Source organism: Salvelinus fontinalis, unplaced genomic scaffold (assembly GCF_029448725.1).
Source record: "Salvelinus fontinalis isolate EN_2023a unplaced genomic scaffold, ASM2944872v1 scaffold_0179, whole genome shotgun sequence".
Taxonomy (NCBI): Eukaryota; Metazoa; Chordata; class Actinopteri; order Salmoniformes; family Salmonidae; genus Salvelinus; species Salvelinus fontinalis.
In genome coordinates, this window is record NW_026600388.1 from 84 (window position 1) to 9,717 (window position 9,634).

The 9,634-nt window shown below is 38.0% G+C and overlaps 1 non-coding gene and 2 pseudogenes across 1 annotated transcript; all 3 read left to right on the forward strand.

Annotated features, from left to right (window-relative positions):
- The first annotated feature begins 654 nt into the window (after positions 1–654).
- Positions 655–773, forward strand: LOC129844145 (5S ribosomal RNA). The gene has a single exon (XR_008757919.1). It is a non-coding gene; the product is annotated as a 5S ribosomal RNA (ribosomal RNA).
- Positions 774–1,468: 695 nt separating this feature from the next.
- Positions 1,469–1,618, forward strand: LOC129844142 (U1 spliceosomal RNA; annotated as a pseudogene).
- Positions 1,619–8,631: 7,013 nt separating this feature from the next.
- LOC129844143 (U1 spliceosomal RNA) lies at positions 8,632–8,781 on the forward strand (annotated as a pseudogene).
- The last annotated feature ends 853 nt before the right edge of the window (positions 8,782–9,634 follow it).

Consider the following 9,634-nt stretch of genomic DNA (forward strand, 5'->3'; position numbering starts at 1 on the left):
GTTGCATGGCGGCAGGCTTAAAGATGACTTGAGTCAACTGACTGTGCTTATGGAGATCTTTGAAGTCAGTTGTGAAGGAGACTTTGTGGACCAATCGAAAGGTGGAAACATTTGTTTGTAAAATATTGTTTTCATTTTGTCGAAACATTATGTTGCGAAATGCAGCATTGTATTTATGCCACGCTGGTACTTCAATCAGGAGATAGTTGGGAAGCCACTCTAACCCCCCCCCCCCCACCACCCCCGGTCATGATGTGTCATGCGCTTCCAATATGAAATTGTCCATACATGCATTCCTCCTTAGCACAGAACAATGCAATTGGTTTTCAACATCCAGAGCTTTTGTGTATTTATTGTGGCTAGTAGGATAGCTGCATGGGAAACTTTTGCTGATGATGTATTTGTCAGAAGTCATTGTATTTGTCCGTTTTTTCCCACAAGGCTGAAATTTGTGCCCTCGCTTAGAAATGTTTGCAAGGTTTGTTTATATTTCATCCAACTATCTGTGCTAAAAAGTGATGGCTACAGTATATGTAATTTCTTCCACTTTTTGAGTGAGCCAAAGTTCAAGCTGCTTATCTAATTGGTGAGAATGCAATGTCTGTTTATCAGACTCACTTTGACTTTATATGGTGTGCCAAGAGATGCACCATTGCTTATGGCCATACCAGCCTGAATACGCCCGATCTCATCTGATCTCGGAAGCTAAGCAGGGTCGGGCCTGGTTAGTACTTGGATGGGAGACCGCCTGGGAATACCAGGTGCTGTAAGCCTTTTGTCCACTAGGGGGTGTTGCATTATTTCGTCAGCAACACTGCCTTGTAGTAAGCATTTGTTGCTGAATTGACTAAATGCAGCCTCTATGGGCTAGTCTCCCCTGCCCTTTTAATACGATCAAAGTTCCTTGTGTTGTAAGGGAGCAACTGCCTTTTATTTATAAGACAAATAAGAATATTGTTACTGAATGCAGCTTGTGTGTGCTCTGTGCTCCCTCGCCCTGTTCAAATGATCAAAGGAAATAATGCTGGTGAGGAGTGGAACTGGACTGGTGTCTGATGGCCCTGTGTTTTCCATGTTGGAATTACAACCCTTCTTTTATGGAGTAAATCAAAAGCACAAGGGAATCTGAGATGTTATCGATAATAAATCAATTGGTTTCATGCATTTGTCTGTGTGTGTGTGTGTGTGTGTCTGAATGTGATTGTATTTCGTCATATCGCAACCATTTTTGATATCAGATAGGTTAAGATATTAAAAAGTAATTGGTGATTTTTTCGACAGTGTTGCATGATGGGAATCTAGTGGTTCACTGATATAATCTAGTAAACAAAATAAACTACTTTTTCACTACTCTGTGTGCAAGTGCATTCCTAAACGGCATTTAACGCAGGTCGATGTGATATGATATTATCAGAACACAAAGTGGTTACCGTTAGCGGAAAATGTTGGCACTGGAGAGACTTTTCCTCCACTAAGCAAAAGAGATACTGTAATCAAGAAGGTGGTTCAGCCGGTGTGGGGCTCAGCCATTGCACTCTGGCTGTGCTGACCCCTTGCGAATTTTCCAAATGTGTGAATCTCGATTGCAAAATTTATGGTAGTGCTCGTTTGCGCGTTACCCTGATGTCTTTGTTAATGATAAACCGTTGCATGGCGGCAGGCTTAAAGATGACTTGAGTCAACTGACTGTGCTTATGGAGATCTTTGAAGTCAGTTGTGAAGGAGACTTTGTGGACCAATCGAAAGGTGGAAACATTTGTTTGTAAAATATTGTTTGCATTTTGTCGAAACATTATGTTGCGAAATGCAGCATTGTATTTATGCCACGCTGGTACTTCAATCAGGAGATAGTTGGGAAGCCACTCTAACCCCCCCCCCCCCACCCCCGGTCATGATGTGTCATGCGCTTCCAATATGAAATTGTCCATACATGCATTCCTCCTTAGCACAGAACAATGCAATTGGTTTTCAACATCCAGAGCTTTTGTGTATTTATTGTGGCTAGTAGGATAGCTGCATGGGAAACTTTTGCTGATGATGTATTTGTCAGAAGTCATTGTATTTGTCCGTTTTTTCCCACAAGGCTGAAATTTGTGCCCTCGCTTAGAAATGTTTGCAAGGTTTGTTTGTATTTCATCCAACTATCTGTGCTAAAAAGTGATGGCTACAGTATATGTAATTTCTTCCACTTTTTGAGTGAGCCAAAGTTCAAGCTGCTTATCTAATTGGTGAGAATGCAATGTCTGTTTATCAGACTCACTTTGACTTTATATGGTGTGCCAAGAGATGCACCATTGCTTACGGCCATACCAGCCTGAATGCGCATTTCCTGATTGGAGAAGTGACGACAGGTGCGAGTGTTTGAGCTGTGAGTAAGTGTTTGCTGGAGAGTGTTTGCTCGAGAGCTATTTTTGTTAATTAATTGGTTTTTGCAATATAATTTTTTTTGTTCTTGCATTTGAATACTTTTAAGTTTGGTTAGTCTTCCCCCTTGCAGTTTTTCTGCTTGGGGGAGAATTTTTTTTTTTGGATTCATTTTTTGCTATGACGGACAACATGGAAAAGACAAACGGAATGGACAAAGACAACGAAAAAGCGCAACGGAAGAAAAAGGAAGATAAAGAAGAGATGAAATATGGAAAAGAATATACGGTGGCAATTGAGTTGGAAGGAGAAGACAAAGTGACGACAATGGAACTACTAAGAGCAATTAAGGAGGTGTGTGGAGAGGTGGTGGGATGCCGAATGAAAGGAGAAAAGAAGTACGAAATTACAATGAGAAATGAAAAAGGAAAAGAACGGTTAATGGATGGATTGAGAATAAAGGACACAAAGATTCTGGCGAGAGATATTAATGTGAAGGAATTGGTGGTGTCTTTTATGAATCTCCCAGTTTACGTAGAAGATGGTGTGATACTGGGCAAGCTGAGTAGCTGGGGAGTGGAGGCCGTCTCGGAGATAAGAAGGAGAGTTTGGCCAGGAACGGAGGTGGTTGATGGGACACGTTTCTGCAAAGTCAAGTTTACAGAAAAAGTGACATCATTACCTTATTCTACAAGAATTGAGACGTTGGAAGGAGCGGAATATTTCAGAGTCATTCATGACAAACAGGTCAGAGTGTGTCGGTTGTGCATTCAACCTGGGCACATAGTGAAAGACTGCCCGGAATTTAAGTGTTTTAAGTGTGGCAATCAAGGACACTATGCGAGAGAATGTGATGGAGAGAAGGAAAGGAATTTTTGTGGTGGATGTAGAAAGAGAATGGAGGAGTGCAACTGTGGAGAGGATCGGGCTGAAGAGGGGAGTCAAACAATACTAGAGGAAGAAGTAGTATTGTCGCAAGAAGGAGAAGAAGATGGAGGAGAAGACGTGGTGGAAGGTGGAGAGACGGAGGAAGGAAGAAGGAAGAAGGACCAGAAGATAAATGAAATTGGGAGCAGTATGGACTCGGAAATAAGAAGAGGGAGGTTTCAGGAGGAGGGGGGGAGTGGACTGGGGGGAAGCACGGGGGACTCACAGGTTTTGGGGGAAAGCACAGCACTATCAAGTACCTCGGGGGGTGAAGAAATGGAGAGGGTTTTGGGTTTGAGGACAATAACGGAGGCGGAGATGAGCACGGGGAGCACAGCGATGACGGTGGCAGAAACAGAGATGAATATGGGGAGCACAACGGAGGTGGATGCCAAGAGTGGGAGTTGGCTGGATAGCATGGACTTGGAGGAGATATCGGACACAGATGATGGGGAAAAGATGGAAAGAACGAGGGAAGGATACAGGAAGAGGAAAGCGGTGGGAAGAGGGGGAGAGAAAGGGTGGAAGAGGAAAGAAACTGGATAAGAGGTAAAGGATAATGGAATTATATTTTATTATTTTATTATTTATTAGAATGGTTAATATAATGTCGATAAATGCTAATGGTTTGAGAACAATGGGAAAATTTAATAGAATAGTACAAATGAAGAATTCAGATATTTTATGTATTCAAGAAACACACTGGGATAATGTATGTGTTTTAGAAGTAAAAAAAATATGGAGGGATTTTATTTATGTAAACAATGGCAGAGGGAATTCAAGTGGGGTTGCAATTTTATTAAGGAAGGATGTAGTAGAAAATGTGAAGAAGATATATAATGATAATAATGGGAGGATTTTAATATTGGATTTTGAATATATGAATAGGGTTTTTAGGATTATAAATATTTATGCGCCGAATAATGAGATAGAGCGGAGGGATTTATTTTTAGAATTAGGGAAATGGTGCAGGGGTAATTGTATTTTAGTTGGGGATTTTAATGTTAAAATGAATAGATTAGATATGGCAAGGGGAGCTATTTTTAGAAGTGACGTATCTAGGGGGGTTTTAAGGAAGATAATGTTGGAAAACAATTTGATTGATATATGGAGGGATGAGAATCCGAACAAGAGAGAATTTTCTAGAAGGCAGGTGGTTTTAGGGGAGTTGAAACAGACACGGATAGATCTGGTTTTAGTAAATGAAGGGTTAAGGAATTTTATGAAGGATATTAAGTATATTTTTACAACTTTTAGTGATCATGCTGGGTTAACATTTTCGGTGGGGTTAGATAGGGAGGGGAAAGGGGGGGGAGTGTGGTGTATGAATGCAAGGTATCTAGGTGATGAGGAATATGGATTACAACTTAAATCTTTGATAGAACATGAAATGGAGGATAAGCAAAAAGGGAATGATAAGTGCCAGTGGTGGGAAAATGTTAAGAAAAAAATAAAAGATTTTAGTATTAGATATGCAAGGAAGAAGAGGAGTAGGATGACAAGAGAAGAAAATAATTTAAGAGCAAAATTGAATGAAGAAATGAGGAAATGTGATATTGATCCTATTTATAATATTGAAAGGTTTTTAGATTTAAAGGCACAATTGAGCAAATGTGAAATAGATAAATGTAAGGGGGCATCTATTAGAAGTAGGGCAAAGTATGTTTTAGAAGGGGAAAAATGTACATCTTTTTTTCTTGGTTTAGAGAAAACTAAACAGACGAAATCATATATTAGTGAGATAGAAAATGTAAAGGGTGAAGTGGTAAATGATTATGTTGAGATATTAGAAACTGTACAGAATTTTTATAAGGATTTATTTAAGAAAGGGGAGGTGGATGAAGAGTGTGTAAAGGAGATTTTAGGTAGTGTGGATGTGCAAATTGGTGTTGAGGATAAGCAAATATGTGATAGGAAGATAACAGTGGATGAAGTGAAAGATGCAATTAAGGGATTACAAATAAATAAAAGTCCTGGAGTAGATGGACTAATTGCAGAGTTTTACAAAATGTATGAAAGTTTTTTAGCACCAATTTTAATAGAAGTGTATCAATACATGGAAGATAATAATACTGTTTCAGACTCCATGGTGACAGGACTGATATCGGTTTTATATAAAAATAAGGGGAGCAAAATGAAATTAGAAAATTATAGGCCAATTAGTTTATTAAACTCAGATTACAAGATTTTAGCGAAGATATTGGCGAATAGGATGAAGATGGTTTTAAATGATATTATAGCACCTACACAAAATTATAGTGTGCCTGGAAGAGACATAGCTGATACCATCATTACACTTAGAGATGTGATAAATAAAATGAATAGCGATAAGAGAGGGGGAATTGTTTTAAGTATAGATTTTAATAAAGCTTTTGACAGGGTGGAACATGATTTTATGTTTAGGGTACTGGAAAAATATGGGTTTGGAAATAGAATAATAGGATGGATAAAATTATTATATAGAAAGGCAAAAAGTAGGGTAAAATGTAATGGGGTTTTAACAGATTCTTTTATTCTTGAGAGATCAGTGAGACAGGGGTGCCCTTTATCAGCATTATTGTATGTTTTATCGGTAGAACCCTTAGCGGCATACCTTAAAAAAGATCATTTTATAAATTGTGTAGAGACTCCGCAAGGAGGTTTTAGTTTAATTCATCAATATGCAGACGATACCACAATAACAGTTAGAGATGAGGAAAGTGTTAAAAGGGTGATGGAGTGTTTTAAAGTATATGAGAAAGCCTCAGGAGCAAAAGTGAATATGGAGAAGTCAGTAATAATGTATGTTGGGAAGAATAATGAGGAGATTTTTCCTTTTAAAATGGTAAATGATTATTTTAAGGTGTTAGGTGTGTTTTTAGGGGTGAAGGAACAGGAAGCTAGGGATATGACATGGAGTGGGGTTATAAACAAAGTTAGGAAGGTGGTAAATATGTGGAGGGGGAGGTCTTTGAAATTAAAAGGGAAAGTAATTGTCATAAATTCATTGTTGATGTCAATTTTTATTTATGTAATGAATGTTTTGGATATGCCAGAATGGGTTTTATCTGAAATGAATAAAATTGTAGTTGATTTTTTATGGGAAGGGAAGGGGGTGAAAATAGCTTTTAAAACTTTGATTGCAGGTTATGAGGAGGGGGGCTTGAAGTTGGTGGATTTAAATGTGAGGAAAACAGCAATTAGAGTCAAAATGGTACGTAAATATTTATATGGGGAATTAGATTATGGATGGAAAAGATTTTTTAAGGAGTATTTGCAGGAGGTTGGGAGGATGGGGGACAATGGTTTATTGATGTGTATGAAAAAGGAAATGTTAGGTAATATACCTTTGTTTTATAGAGAAGTGTTTGAGGCTTGGGGGGAGTTTTTACCAAAGATTTATTATGAGTGTACCATTTTAGACAATATTTTATATCAGCCAATTTTTTTAAATCCCAAGATACAGTATAATAATAAGATGTTGTTTTGTAAATATTTTATGAGGGCTGGGATGAGACAGGTTGGGGACATCTTATATGAGGTCATTCCGGGGTTCCTTCCATGTCAGGCAATATTTGATAATGTGGTTGAAGAAAATGATGAAATAAGTAGAACTACTGTGGAGAACATGTATAAGAGAATATTAGGATGTCTTCCTGTGGAATGGGGTGTTTTAATAAATAAAGAGGTGGCTACAAGAGCTAGGGGTTTACCGGTTTTATATTATGAAAGTAATGGGAAGAAGTATGATTTGTCAGGTTTGAAAGTTAAAAAGGTATATGAAAAATGTATTTTAAGAGAGATAAAAACTCCTGCTTCGGAAAAAGTGTGGTCTAGGGTGTTTGCAAATATAGATGTGAAATCAATATGGAAGAATGTAAATGTAAAATATAATTCTATAGAATGTGAAGACAATGATTTTAAATTGAAACATAATAGGATTTTTACGAATGTGGTTTTGCATCAAATAAATAGAGATATTAAAAGAGAATGTGATATTTGTGATAAGGGGGTGGAGAATTTTATGCACTTTTTTGTTGAATGTAGTAGATTAGAAGAGTTTCATAAGTTTTTAAAGGGGATTTTAGTACAACATTGGGGAGAAGAGATTGTTGATGGGGTTGAGTGGAGGAGGTTGTTTCTTTTTGGGTTAACTGGGAAAAGCAAAGTTTTTAATTTTAATTTGATGAATTTTGTTCTTAGTCATGCCAGATACGCTGTAAGACAAAGACGGAATTTGGGACATTATGAAGGGAAAATTGTGAGTGTGGAGGTTTTATTTAGAAGTATTTTAGAGAAAGATATAGAAGTAATATATAAATATGGTGGATGTAATTTTGAAAAATTGTTTGTGTGGGGGAGCACTTTTATTGAAATTGAGTCGAATGGAAAACTTGTTTTTAATTATTAATTGGTTTTGGTGGATGATTGTGTTTTTTTAATAGGTTTTATTTTTCTTTCTTTCTTTTTTGATTTTGTAAAAGGATGAATTGATTATCCATTTTTATTATTGATTGAATGTTGTAAATATTATGTGTTTTTTCATAATAAAAGATAAAAAAAAATAAAATACGCCCGATCTCATCTGATCTCGGAAGCTAAGCAGGGTCGGGCCTGGTTAGTACTTGGATGGGAGACCGCCTGGGAATACCAGGTGCTGTAAGCCTTTTGTCCACTAGGGGGTGTTGCATTATTTCGTCAGCAACACTGCCTTGTAGTAAGCATTTGTTGCTGAATTGACTAAATGCAGCCTCTATGGGCTAGTCTCCCCTGCCCTTTTAATACGATCAAAGTTCCTTGTGTTGTAAGGGAGCAACTGCCTTTTATTTATAAGACAAATAAGAATATTGTTACTGAATGCAGCTTGTGTGTGCTCTGTGCTCCCTCGCCCTGTTCAAATGATCAAAGGAAATAATGCTGGTGAGGAGTGGAACTGGACTGGTGTCTGATGGCCCTGTGTTTTCCATGTTGGAATTACAACCCTTCTTTTATGGAGTAAATCAAAAGCACAAGGGAATCTGAGATGTTATCGATAATAAATCAATTGGTTTCATGCATTTGTCTGTGTGTGTGTGTGTGTGTGTCTGAATGTGATTGTATTTCGTCATATCGCAACCATTTTTGATATCAGATAGGTTAAGATATTAAAAAGTAATTGGTGATTTTTTCGACAGTGTTGCATGATGGGAATCTAGTGGTTCACTGATATAATCTAGTAAACAAAATAAACTACTTTTTCACTACTCTGTGTGCAAGTGCATTCCTAAACGGCATTTAACGCAGGTCGATGTGATATGATATTATCAGAACACAAAGTGGTTACCGTTAGCGGAAAATGTTGGCACTGGAGAGACTTTTCCTCCACTAAGCAAAAGAGATACTGTAATCAAGAAGGTGGTTCAGCCGGTGTGGGGCTCAGCCATTGCACTCTGGCTGTGCTGACCCCTTGCGAATTTTCCAAATGTGTGAATCTCGATTGCAAAATTTATGGTAGTGCTCGTTTGCGCGTTACCCTGATGTCTTTGTTAATGATAAACCGTTGCATGGCGGCAGGCTTAAAGATGACTTGAGTCAACTGACTGTGCTTATGGAGATCTTTGAAGTCAGTTGTGAAGGAGACTTTGTGGACCAATCGAAAGGTGGAAACATTTGTTTGTAAAATATTGTTGGCATTTTGTCGAAACATTATGTTGCGAAATGCAGCATTGTATTTATGCCACGCTGGTACTTCAATCAGGAGATAGTTGGGAAGCCACTCTAACCCCCCCCCCCCACCCCCGGTCATGATGTGTCATGCGCTTCCAATATGAAATTGTCCATACATGCATTCCTCCTTAGCACAGAACAATGCAATAGGTTTTCAACATCCAGAGCTTTTGTGTATTTATTGTGGCTAGTAGGATAGCTGCATGGGAAACTTTTGCTGATGATGTATTTGTCAGAAGTCATTGTATTTGTCCGTTTTTTCCCACAAGGCTGAAATTTGTGCCCTCGCTTAGAAATGTTTGCAAGGTTTGTTTGTATTTCATCCAACTATCTGTGCTAAAAAGTGATGGCTACAGTATATGTAATTTCTTCCACTTTTTGAGTGAGCCAAAGTTCAAGCTGCTTATCTAATTGGTGAGAATGCAACGTCTGTTTATCAGACTCACTTTGACTTTATATGGTGTGCAAAGAGATGCACCTTTGCTTACGGCCATACCAGCCTGAATACGCCCATCCTGATTGGAGAAGTGACGACAGGTGCGAGTGTTTGAGCTGTGAGTAAGTGTTTGCTGGAGAGTGTTTGCTCGAGAGCTATTTTTGTTAATTATTTGGATTTCGAAAAATAATATTTTTGTTCTTGCATTTGAATACTTTTAAG